Genomic DNA, 13,776 nt, shown 5'->3' on the forward strand with positions numbered 1-13,776 from the left:
CGTTTCTCTGCTTTAAAGCAGCTTTTTCAAGAAGCAGGTGCATCCAGATAGGGAGCTGATGATCACTATTTATTCTCTCCTTATTGGTGGAGCCAGGTGTTAGGAATATATGTAATATCTATTCCACACTCAGGGGCAATTCTTTTAAATTTGTCAGACAAATAGAGAGAGTTCAAATAGCGACAGCTTTATCAAAAGTATTAGAACATATCCATCAAAAGCGGAAAAAATAACAATAAACAATAAGAATAAAAATAATAATAATGACAATAAAATAAAAAATAAAGACATACACAGTATATATATATATATATAAAAAATATATACTGTCATCGCAGTGGCTGGTTTGTGCATTGCGAAGCATACACATACGCAACAATCGCCCGTTTGCGTGCATATTAGCAGCTGCGATCCAAGCTGAATCAGGCCCTCACTGTGGTCCGCACTACACACTGGCCTGGGCGCTGGCCAGCGGCACCCCCTCCACGCGTACACTACCCCTAACCCTGTTCCAGCTTCCCACAAACACTACACTACACCTAACCCCACCCCAGCTGCCCGCACACACTACACTACTCTAACTGTGCACCCACTGCACTATACTCCACCACCCCTAACTCTGCTCCAGCTTACCACAAACACTACACTACCCCTAACCCCACCCCAGCTGCCCGCACACACTACTCTAACTGTGCACCCACTGCACTATACTCCACCACCCCTAACTCTGCTCCCCACATACACTACCCCTAACCCTGCTCCAGCTTACCACAGACACTACACTACCCCTAACTCCACCCCAGCTGCCCGCACACACTACACTACTCTAACTGTGCACCCACTGCACTATACTCCACCACCCCTAACTCTGCTCCAGCTTACCACAAACACTACACTACCCCTAACCCCACCCCAGCTGCCCGCACACACTACTCTAACTGTGCACCCACTGCACTATACTCCACCACCCCTAACTCTGCTCCCCGCATACACTACCCCTAACCCTGCTCCAGCTTACCACAAACACTACACTACCCCTAACTCCACCCCAGCTGCCCGCACCCACTGCACTATACTAAACCACCCCTAACTCTGCTCCCCACATATACTACCCCTAACCCTTCTCCTGCTTCCCACAAATACTACACTACCCCTAACCCCGCCCTACCTGCCCACACACACTTCCCCTACCCCTGCTCCCATTACCCACACACTCTACCCGTATTGCACTAATTTGGATATTCCTCTAGGTGTCAAAGATGTAGGGGTCTATTTATCAATCTCATTTTTTATAAAATTATGCAGAAACAGCATTTCTGTATAATTTGATGTATTCCCACTATGTACTACAGCTTTCCTGCAGAAAGCTTATTATTGCAGCAGACCGCAATTCCCATCACGGTCAGACCCCTAGGTACTCTTACGCCATTCTTAGATGGCGCAAACCGCCTCAGGGCCTGATTCAGCAAGGAATGCAACTCATACATGCCTACCCTCCCGGTTTTCGCGGGAGGCTCACGATTTTTCGGGTAACCCCCCGCGCCCCCGGAAGGGTAGGCATTTCTCCCGCATTCTGCCCACTTCCTAGTGAAGTGGGCAGAATGAGGAGAATACCCGCGGCGATCGCGGGTCTCCGTGTAGGGGGCGGGGCCTAAAACGTGATTCTACATGAATCACGTAATTTGGCCCTGCCCCCTATGCAAATTCTAGCCAATCGCAGCAATTTTACCGCGAGGGGGCGCGGCTTAATGATGTGAATCATCAGGCCCCGCCCCCCATTGCCTCCCTCCTGCTTCTCTTACCCGGGCTTCTCCCGGGAAGAGATCTTCAAAGGTAGGCAAATCTGATGCAACTGCGAATGCATTAGTGATTATGCAGGCAGTCTCACTGTCATAGCATGCTGATCCATTGCGATCGCAATTATTTATTATTTATTTATTAACAGTTTCTTATAATGCAATCTCAGCACAACATAAGGACACCCACTTTACCTTATGCACACAATGTACACGTAATGTTTAGCAGGACTGCAAAACCATCGATACAATCGAGTACTATCGCAGCCTCACGCACATTTACACAACCTATGGCCTTACTCAGAAATTGCTAACTTCCACACACGATATCAGGCCTCAGGCTGCGTAGGGCATCGCAGTGGATAATTTATGCATGCCCCGCAACAGCGTTCAAAGTTCAAACACACTGACACGCCTGCGTTTGGCCGACCACCCCCCCATCACCACCCACAAACGGCACTTTCTGACAATCACTCAGCAATGGGTCAGCGTAGTCACTGCGATTGCAGTCCCGATCGCAATGGCTGGTTCGCGCACGTGCACTGCGATCTATACGCATGCGCAGTACATAACAATCGCCCAATTGCATGTGTATTAGCAACTGCGTTCCTTTCTGAATCAGGCCCAGTATCAGATTCTCAGGATGAGTCTTTCAAAAATGTGAAAGACTCCTCCTAGACCCTGGGGATGTAACTCACAGGGACAGCGGTTATCGCTACCAGTGTCATGTGAGTTACAGATAGTACATATAAGGGACATTTTCGTCGAAAGTGAAAAGTCCTCCACGATTATTAATACATAGGCCCCCTAATCTTACACACTTGTGAGTCACCCTGCAAAGTTTCCTGTTGATTTGTGAATGTAGGTCATAGACAGATACAATTGCCACACTGGCCATTACTAGATTATAGCCAGCACACTAATGGCATAAGGTTGCTTTGGTCTCATGCCAATGGTTTGGACCCTGCAACTGGAGTCCAGAATTTTACCATGAATTTTGATTTATTATTTTGGGCTAGACTTTTTAAAGGATTTTGAAGCTAGAAAATCCATAATTTCACTCACAGTTTAGTGAATTGAAAAAAATGACTGCACAGCCGTCAGGTTCTAGTGATGTGCAGGACAGGTTCACCAAGGGTTTTATCATCCACAGGTGAGTTCATGCTGTTTTCACAGTAAATTATTACAGAATAGACAGAAGACATTGGGGGTAGCACATAACAGGGATTGTGAGGGTAAAATTGAGACAACATGGCGAAGGTGCACACCACTTATACATAAAATATAAACAATATAAACAATTGTTCCATCGATAGATGTGAGAATTGGGTAAATCAATGATGTCAAGTTACCTGTGTGTGCATAATAAGTCACATTCTCAAACGTGAATAAATCTGACAACCCAATTTATCTAACCTGAATATTTGTCTTCCTACTCTATAATTTAAAGTAAGTTAAGTTAATGTACTGGACGTGACATCGAGTGAGGACGGAAGTGCGGTTCCATGTCCTTAAAACTTTATTATTTTCTCCCAAATGTAGCATCTGGCTAGGGCTGGCCTTCGCCATCGATGGACAAGTGAGAGCCGATGATATTTTTTTTTTCTTGACAGGACGACGCTTAGCCCAGCGGTCGCTAAGCCCCACCCCCATTGGCCCGAAACGCCCCCAGCAGTGGTGGCCATCGAGGGGTGCAAACCATTGATGGTTTTGTGCCATCAATGGTAATCAGGGCCGGATTAGGGTCTGTGGGGGACCCTGGGCAACAAACGTGTGGGGGCCCCTATCAATAAAAGCTGAATATATATATATATATATATATATAAACACACACACACACGCATATATATATATATATATATATATATATACATATACACACACACAGATACACACAGACTTTGGGCTACCTGCCTGATGTGTGTGTGTGTATATATATATATATATAGTTATACACATATACCAGCATACAGCTGCATTCTATGCAAGTAAAAATGAACCAGGCTCTTCCTTTCTTGCAATGAATGCCCCATATGTTGGTTTTGGATATATATATATACTATACACACAAGTATATATTAGGGATGTGCAGGCTCGGATAGGTTCGAGTTTGCACGTGGAGTTCGGATTTTTCCCTCCAAAAAAACGGAACTCAGAACGAGGCAAAACGTCATCTTACATGGACGAACATCATCATTCCTGGTCTTTTGTCCAGGAATGATGATGTTCGTCCATGTAAGATGACGTTTTGCCTCGTTCTGAGTTCCGTTTTTTTTGGAGGGAAAAATCCGAACTCCACGTGCAAACTCGAACCTATCCGAGCCTGCACATCCCTAGTATATATACACTGGGCTGAATGAGGGGAGATCACTCTAACTGGACTAGGTTGGGGCTTCTAGGTGGGGGAGTAAGTGAGATGGGCACTGTGGGTTGGTGGCGGGCACACAGGGAATGACCCTTCCCCACTGATATACACCTGTACCCCCACACTAGAAGGGTGTCTGTACTGAGGGGCACTCAAGAAAGTACCCCTACCCACTGATACCGTATACCACCCCTGCACTAGTGGTGACTGCCTCTATCCCAGCTGCTGCCCTGCACTTAGGATGGAACCTTCACCTTCACCACTCAGAAGTTGCTATTGGAACATCTCCTGGGTACCAGCCCTGAGACAAGCGGGTGGAGGGTATCGGGGTAGGAGGGGGAGCAGACACTTTACCTGTGGGGATGGAGATCTGGGTGCGGACGGGGAGCAGCAGGATGCCCGCGGCCAGCCATTGTCACAGGCACTCTCGAGCCGGACAGGGGGAAATTAGGAGAGCAGAGATGAGGAAACTGATCCCACCTGGCCACTGTATGGCAAGCAACGTCAGGAAGCATCTGAGGGCCTGATTTGGAGCCGGACGCTATCAGCCATTCGCCCGCAGGAGGTACGTCTGTCCAAATGTCAAACCAAGCGCTCGCATGTGTGGTCGCTCATAACGAGTCTTCTGCCCCATATTTCCACAACCCCTCCTCTAGCTAACGAGCTTCCGAAATAGTGAGCGCACTACTCGTTTTTGGATGAAGTGTTCGCTCGCACAATTACGACCGGAAGTAGGCCTGTCATTTGTCGATTGCCTTGTTTTTCCTTCGTCAAACATCCGTGAATCGATTGGTGCCAATCATTACCTTAATTTACTAAATTGTTGGTCGAAAGTTTTCAATCTTGTTTTTTTTTGAATGTCAATAAACTTTATTGTTTGTTTTGTGTTCATTTTGGTCCGTAGAATCCGTCCGCTTTTAACGGCAAACTTGTTTTTTTTCAATACAAAGGCAGTTTGTTTGCTTTTTTAATAGCTTTTATTTTGGTTTATAATTTTGTAATTGTTTTATTTCCAGCTCGTTGCTAACGCATCCAAATACAGCAAGCCAATCATAAGTCACAATATATTTTTAGGGGTTGTTCACATGACTCACACATTAACCAATAGAATTCTTCATGTTATTTATGAAAGTACATTAGCCAATCAAAATTTAGGGGTCCCTGTAATAAAACTGATTTGTGTAAAAAAAAACCCATTGCCATCATGAGAGCCAGTGCTTTTACACGGGTTGAGCTGCTGGTGCTCACTGAAGTGATCGATCGGCGAATTACTGATATGCCGTCCCCCGTCACCAACCAATGCAAGCGCCGGGCGTACGCGGAGTTGCGGCGCAGGCTGCAGACCATCGGCCAATTAGAACGCCGGTGGTCGGATTTACGATGCTGGTCCCCACACCTGCTTGCGCATCTTCGGATGAGGATCCGTCGGCGTAAGTGGATATTTGAATGTTTATATATCTATGACAATCTGTTGTTACTTTTTGTCTTTGCTAATGTAAATTTGCATTAATGCGTGTGCATGTGTGCAGTATGCGTTTTTTCAGGCTAAATGAGACCTTGTTATTGTTTTTTTTTTAAGATTAATATTTTCTTTTTGGTTAATGTTTTACATTAAAAATGTTATTGGGTATACATATTTGCTAATATTACAAACTATATATCCAGTGCCAGATTAAGGTCCACATGGGCCTGGAGCTGAAATTTATGAATGGCCTATTGTGTGGCGCTGCAGGGGAGTGTGATAACTTCTGTGGCAGTGTGACCAGTGATGTGGTCTACACAGGGGGCATGGCTATGTCCATGGGGGCAAAACTTGCGCCTACCTTTAACAAATTTATAGTGGAGCTATAACAAAAAAGTTTTGTTTCTTTTGTGAAAGTGCAAACACAGCTGCCATCCGCGGCCTGCGGCACCTCTGGAGGTTATGATTGATCATAATCACCCCTCATAGATGCAGCAGCTCCCTATATGCATACACACAGAGACATACATATATATATATATATATTATATATATATATATATATATAGTCCAAATAGGTCCACACTCTCGTCTTCAATAATAAATTGCTGGGGTGACAGACCCATATGGGATCACAATAATCCTCTTCATGCAAAAGTAGAAAAAAAGGGGGGGGGGGTAGCACTCACCAGTCTTCTTAAAAACATTTCTTTATTACATCTCAGTAAAAAAAATTTACAGCATATCAAAATCCGATGTTTCGGTCCTGTGCATGGACCTTTGTCAAGGTTGACAAAGGTCCATGCACAGGACCGAAACATCGGATTTTGATATGCTGTAAAATTTTTACTGAGATGTAATAAAGAAATGTTTTTAAGAAGACTGGTGAGTGCTACCCCCCCCCCCCCCCTTTTTTCTACTTTTTTTTCTACTTTTATATATATATATATATATATATATATATACACACACACACTGTATATAAACACTAATATATATATCAATGGGTTGGGTATGGGTTTCCAGCGCCGGCATCCCGCCAGGGTTAGGATAACAACACTTGCTGGTCAGTATCCTGACCCTCCCCCCTAGTGCCTAATCCTATAGTGCCTAATCCTAACCTCTCCTCTCTGCACCCGTAAACCTAACCCTCTCTACTTAGTGTCCAACCCTCCCCCTAATGCTTAACCCTAAGCCCGGTACTTAGTCAGAATGCCGGCGGTCAGGATGCCGGGACCAGGATTCTGACAGGTATCAGGATTCCAGCGCTGGCATTGTAAGCACCGGAATCCCGACTGTCGGTATAATGACCGCATCCAATACCAGTGACGGCGACACTCTGACTGCAATTGTGGATCACACAAGACCCCCAAGATGCTTTCAATGTTTCAGAATTCTTTACTTAGGTTCTTTAATCATGAAAGAACCTAAAGCCAGGTACACACTAGGTCGATGTTGGACTGACCCGCGACCTGCTGATTTTTAAGTGTATACACACTTGCCAATCATCTGCCCGATGACCCGGCCTTGACAGCTGCACAGCAGATCGGATATGTCTGTGAACCATGTCGTTCACAGACATATCCGCTGTACACACACGGTGATGCACTATGGATATATCGCCTGTTCAGTGAAATGGGGGATATATCTATCAGTGTGTACCCAGCTTAAGTAAAGAGTTATTGTATTTTGAAAGCAATTGGATGTCCTGTGTGGTCCATAATCACCATCAGGGTCGCATTTATTGGCATAATTGTGTGGATGCCAACCTATTGCAGAAGTTGGCAATTAAGGAGGACACTGGCGCAAATTCTATTTACGAGCATGCAGGGGCGTTTTAAGAGAGGAGGGGGCCCGTGTGCACTCCTCGTGCGGGGCCCCCTCCTCTCTCCCTGGTGGCTGGCCGCCGACTGACGCGGCTGGCTAGCCACTGGAGCATTAGCCGACTCCGGGCACTAGAGTGTGCCCGGAGTCTACTACAAATGCGCAGAACGCCGGAAAATGGGCGGGGCAGCCATTTTTCAGGTGTTCTGAGCAGCAGTGACCCCCGACGCGGGACCTCGGACAGGTAAGTTTAAAAAAAATATGGGTGCAGTGTGTGCGGTGCGGGGCCCCCCTGGACCCGGGGGCCCCACACCGCACACACTGCACTCATTATAGATACACCACTGCGAGTATGGGAGTGCCAGGTTCAACAACTGATCTATATATATATATATATATATACCCACACATATACAAAAACATATATATATTTACATACATGTGCACACATATACAAAAACATATACATATATATATACACACACACACATTTTATATATATATATATGTATATATTAGGGGTGTGCACCGGCCACTTTTCGTGTTTTGTGTTTTGGTTTTGGATCTGGATCTTTCTTCGTGTTTTGGATCTGGATTGGTTTTGCCAAAACCACCCTTCCGTGTTTTGGGTTCTGGGTTTTGTGTTTTGGATCTGTATTTTTTTTTAAAAAAGCATAAAAACAGCTAAAATCACAGAATTTGTTGGTTTCTCTGCTCCTATGCTATTATTAACCTCAATAACCTTAATTTCCACTCATTTCCAGTCTATTCTGAACACCTCACACCTCACAATAGTGTTTTCATGTCCAAAAGGTTGCACCGAGGTAGCTGGATGACTATGCTAAGCGACACGAGTGGGCGGCACAAACACGTGACCCATCTAGGAGTGACACTGCAGTGGCAGACAGGATGGCAGTTAGAAAAACTAGGCCCCAAACTGTACATAATGCAAAGAAAAAAAAGAAGTGCAAGATGGAATTGTCCTTGGGCCCTCCCACCCACCCTTATGTTGTATAAACAGGACATGCACACTTTAACAAATCAATCATTTCAGCGCCAGGGTCTGCCACACAACTGTGGCTGAAATGATTGGTTCGTTTGGGCCCCCACAAAACAAGCTGGCAATTAATGTGTCCCTGCACAAACTGGCTCTACGGAGGCAAGATGTCATCCTCATCCTCCTCATCCACCGATTCCTCACCCTCTTCAGTGTGTACATCCTCATCCTCACAGAGTATTAATTCGTCCCTGCTGGAACCACAGGTCCCTCTGTACGTTCTGGAGGCTGGTCTCCCTGGAAGAGTTGATAATTCATTTTATGAACATCATCTTCTCCACATTTTGTGGAAGCAACCTCCTACGCCTTTCGCTGACAAGGTTCCCGGCTGCACTAAACACTCTTTCGGAGTACACACTGGAGGGGGGGCAACTCAGGTAAAATAGAGCCAGTTTGTACAGGGACCTCCAAATTGCTTCTTTTTCCTGCCAGTACAGGTACGGACTGTCTGACATGCCTACTTGGATGCTGTCACCGATGTAATCCTTTAACAGACAGACGCACGCTTGTCGCTGCTGCTTTGAGGATTCAAGTGCGGCTACAGCCCACACAATTCACAAAGACAGAAAAAAAAAAAGAATATTTTTATTGTTTGTGGAGCACACTTTGAGGGTTACACCACCCTTTAACAGACAGACGCACGCTTGTCGCTGCTGCTTTGAGGATGCAAGTGCGGCTACAGCCCACACAATTCACAAAGACAGAAAAAAGAAGAAGAATATTTTAATTGTTTGTGTAGAACACTTTGAGGTGTCACCACCCTTTAACAGACAGACGCACGCTTGTCGCTGCTGCTTTAAGGATGCAGGTGCGGCTACAGCCCACACATTTCACAAAGACCGAAAAAAAAAAGAACAATATTTTAATTGTTTGTGTAGAACACTTTGAGGTGTCATCACCCTTTAACAGACAGACGCACGCTTGTCGCTGCTGCTTTAAGGATGCAGGTGCGGCTACAGCCCACACAATTCACATAGACAGAAAAAAAAAGAACAATATTTTAATTGTTTCTGTAGCACACTTTGAGGGTGTCACCACCCTTTAACAGACAGACGCACGCTTGTCGCTGCTGCTTTGAGGATGCAAGTGTGGCTACATCGCACACAAGTCACAAACACATTAAAAAAATAGTTTTTTATTTTTTGGAACACTTTGAGAGTTACACCACCCTTTAACAGACAGACGCACGCTTGTCGCTGCTGCTTTAAGGATGCAGGTGCGGCTACAGCCCACACATTTCACAAAGACCGAAAAAAAAAGAACAATATTTTAATTGTTTGTGTAGAACACTTTGAGGGTGTCACCACCCTTTAACAGACAGACGCACGCTTGTCGCTGCTGCTTTAAGGATGCAGGTGCGGCTACAGCCCACACATTTCACAAAGACCAAAAAAAAAAGAACAATATTTTAATTGTTTGTGTAGCACACTTTGAGGGTGTCACCACCCTTTAACAGACAGACGCACGCTTGTCGCTGCTGCTTTAAGGATACAGGTGCGGCTACAGCCCACACAATTCACAAAGACAGAAAAAAGAACAATATTTTAATTGTTTGTGTAGCACACTTTGAGGGTGTCACCACCCTTTAACAGACAGACGCACGCTTGTCGCTGCTGCTTTAAGGATGCAGGTGCGGCTACAGCCCACACAATTCACAAAGACAGAAAAAAGAACAATATTTTAATTGTTTGTGTAGCACACTTTGAGGGTGTCACCACCCTTTAACAGACAGACGCACGCTTGTCGCTGCTGCTTTAAGGATGCAGGTGCGGCTACAGCCCACACAATTCACAAAGACAGAAAAAAAAAGAACAATATTTTAATTGTTTGTGTAGCACACTTTGAGGGTGTCACCACCCTTTAACAGACAGACGCACGCTTGTCGCTGCTGCTTTGAGGATGCAGGTGGAATCTAGACGGGATTTGGAACCGAGGACACACTACCTCCATCAATTGTCTAAATCCCACTGCACTAATGTCGGATACCGGACGCACGTCTAACACCAACATAGCAGTCAAGGCCTCAGTTATACGTTTTGCTTCAGGATGACTGCTGTCGTACTTCATCCTCATCGCTAGGGACTGTTGGAGGGTCAATTGTTTAGTAAAAGTAGTGATGTTCCTACTTCCTCTCTGGGATGATGAACAACTCCCAGCAGCAGCAACAGCACTAGGAGGAAGAGGTTCTTGATCTTTCCCTATTTTATTTTTATCGGAGAAAGTTTGGTCCTCCATTTATGTTATATTGATATATATACGTGCGGCTAAAGCGCACACAAACACAGAAAATATTATTTTATTTTTGCTGGAGAGTAGTGCACTTTGTGGGTTACACCACCCTTTAAGAAATGAGCCAGCCGGCTCTTTACTTATGGGACACAGGCGCACGCTTGGCGCTGCTCCTTTGTTGATGCACGTGCAGCCACAGTGCACACAATTCACAAACACAGAAAATAATTTTTTTTTTGGTTTGGACTGGAGTGTACTTTCGGGGGTTACAGCACCCTTAACGGTCAAGCCAGCCGGCCCTTTACTTATGACACAGGCGCACGCTTGGCACTACTTTGTTGATGCACGTGCGGCTACTGCGCACACAATTCACAAACACAGAAAATATTTTTTTTTTAGGTTTGGACTGGAGTGTACTTTCGGGGGTTACAGCACCCTTAACGGTCAAGCCAGCCGGCCCTTTACTTATGACACAGGCGCACGCTTGGCACTACTTTGTTGATGCACGTGCGGCTACTGCGCACACAATTCACAAACACAGAAAATAATTTTTTTTTGGTTTGGACTGGAGTGTACTTTCGGGGGTTACAGCACCCTTTAACGGTCAAGCCAGCCGGCCCTTTACTTATGACACAGGCGCACGCTTGGCACTACTTTGTTGATGCACGTGCGGCTACTGCGCACACAATTCACAAACACAGAAAATAATTTTTTTTTAGGTTTGGACTGGAGTGTACTTTCGGGGGTTACAGCACCCTTAACGGTCAAGCCAGCCGGCCCTTTACTTATGACACAGGCGCACGCTTGGCACTACTTTGTTGATGCACGTGCGGCTACTGCGCACACAATTCACAAACACAGAAAATAATTTTTTTTTTGGTTTGGACTGGAGTGTACTTTCGGGGGTTACAGCACCCTTAACGGTCAAGCCAGCCGGCCCTTTACTTATGACACAGGCGCACGCTTGGCACTACTTTGTTGATGCACGTGCGGCTACTGCGCACACAATTCACAAACACAGAAAATAATTTTTTTTTTGGTTTGGACTGGAGTGTACTTTCGGGGGTTACAGCACCCTTAACGGTCAAGCCAGCCGGCCCTTTACTTATGACACAGGCGCACGCTTGGCACTACTTTGTTGATGCACGTGCGGCTACTGCGCACACAATTCACAAACACAGAAAATAATTTTTTTTTGGTTTGGACTGGAGTGTACTTTCGGGGGTTACAGCACCCTTAACGGTCAAGCCAGCCGGCCCTTTACTTATGACACAGGCGCACGCTTGGCACTACTTTGTTGATGCACGTGCGGCTACTGCGCACACAATTCACAAACACAGAAAATAATTTTTTTTTTAGTTTGGACTGGAGTGTACTTTCGGGGGTTACAGCACCCTTAACGGTCAAGCCAGCCGGCCCTTTACTTATGACACAGGCGCACGCTTGGCACTACTTTGTTGATGCACGTGCGGCTACTGCGCACACAATTCACAAACACAGAAAATAATTTTTTTTTGGTTTGGACTGGAGTGTACTTTCGGGGGTTACAGCACCCTTTAACGGTCAAGCCAGCCGGCCCTTTACTTATGACACAGGCGCACGCTTGGCACTACTTTGTTGATGCACGTGCGGCTACTGCGCACACAATTCACAAACACAGAAAATAATTTTTTTTTAGGTTTGGACTGGAGTGTACTTTCGGGGGTTACAGCACCCTTAACGGTCAAGCCAGCCGGCCCTTTACTTATGACACAGGCGCACGCTTGGCACTACTTTGTTGATGCACATGCGGCTACTGCGCACACAATTCACAAACACAGAAAATAATTTTTTTTTTGGTTTGGACTGGAGTGTACTTTCGGGGGTTACAGCACCCTTAACGGTCAAGCCAGCCGGCCCTTTACTTATGACACAGGCGCACGCTTGGCACTACTTTGTTGATGCACGTGCGGCTACTGCGCACACAATTCACAAACACAGAAAATATTTTTTTTTTAGGTTTGGACTGGAGTGTACTTTCGGGGGTTACAGCACCCTTAACGGTCAAGCCAGCCGGCCCTTTACTTATGACACAGGCGCACGCTTGGCACTACTTTGTTGATGCACGTGCGGCTACTGCGCACACAATTCACAAACACAGAAAATAATTTTTTTTTGGTTTGGACTGGAGTGTACTTTCGGGGGTTACAGCACCCTTTAACGGTCAAGCCAGCCGGCCCTTTACTTATGACACAGGCGCACGCTTGGCACTACTTTGTTGATGCACGTGCGGCTACTGCGCACACAATTCACAAACACAGAAAATAATTTTTTTTTAGGTTTGGACTGGAGTGTACTTTCGGGGGTTACAGCACCCTTAACGGTCAAGCCAGCCGGCCCTTTACTTATGACACAGACGCACGCTTGGCACTACTTTGTTGATGCACGTGCGGCTACTGCGCACACAATTCACAAACACAGAAAATAATTTTTTTTTAGGTTTGGACTGGAGTGTACTTTCGGGGGTTACAGCACCCTTAACGGTCAAGCCAGCCGGCCCTTTACTTATGACACAGGCGCACGCTTGGCACTACTTTGTTGATGCACGTGCGGCTACTGCGCACACAATTCACAAACACAGAAAATAATTTTTTTTTTGGTTTGGACTGGAGTGTTCTTTCGGGGGTTACAGCACCCTTAACGGTCAAGCCAGCAGGCCCTTTACTTATGACACAGGCGCACGCTTGGCACTACTTTGTTGATGCACGTGCGGCTACTGCGCACACAATTCACAAACACAGAAAATAATATTTTTTTTGGTTTGGACTGGAGTGTACTTTCGGGGGTTACAGCACCCTTAACGGTCAAGCCAGCCGGCCCTTTACTTATGACACAGGCGCACGCTTGGCACTACTTTGTTGATGCACGTGCGGCTACTGCGCACACAATTCACAAACACAGAAAATAATTTTTTTTTGGTTTGGACTGGAGTGTACTTTCGGGGGTTACAGCACCCTTAACGGTCAAGCCAGCCGGCCCTTTACTTATGACACAGGCGCACGCT

Source organism: Taudactylus pleione, unplaced genomic scaffold, assembly GCF_031769625.1.
Source record: "Taudactylus pleione unplaced genomic scaffold, aTauple2 ptg000448l, whole genome shotgun sequence".
NCBI classification, from domain to species: Eukaryota; Metazoa; Chordata; class Amphibia; order Anura; family Myobatrachidae; genus Taudactylus; species Taudactylus pleione.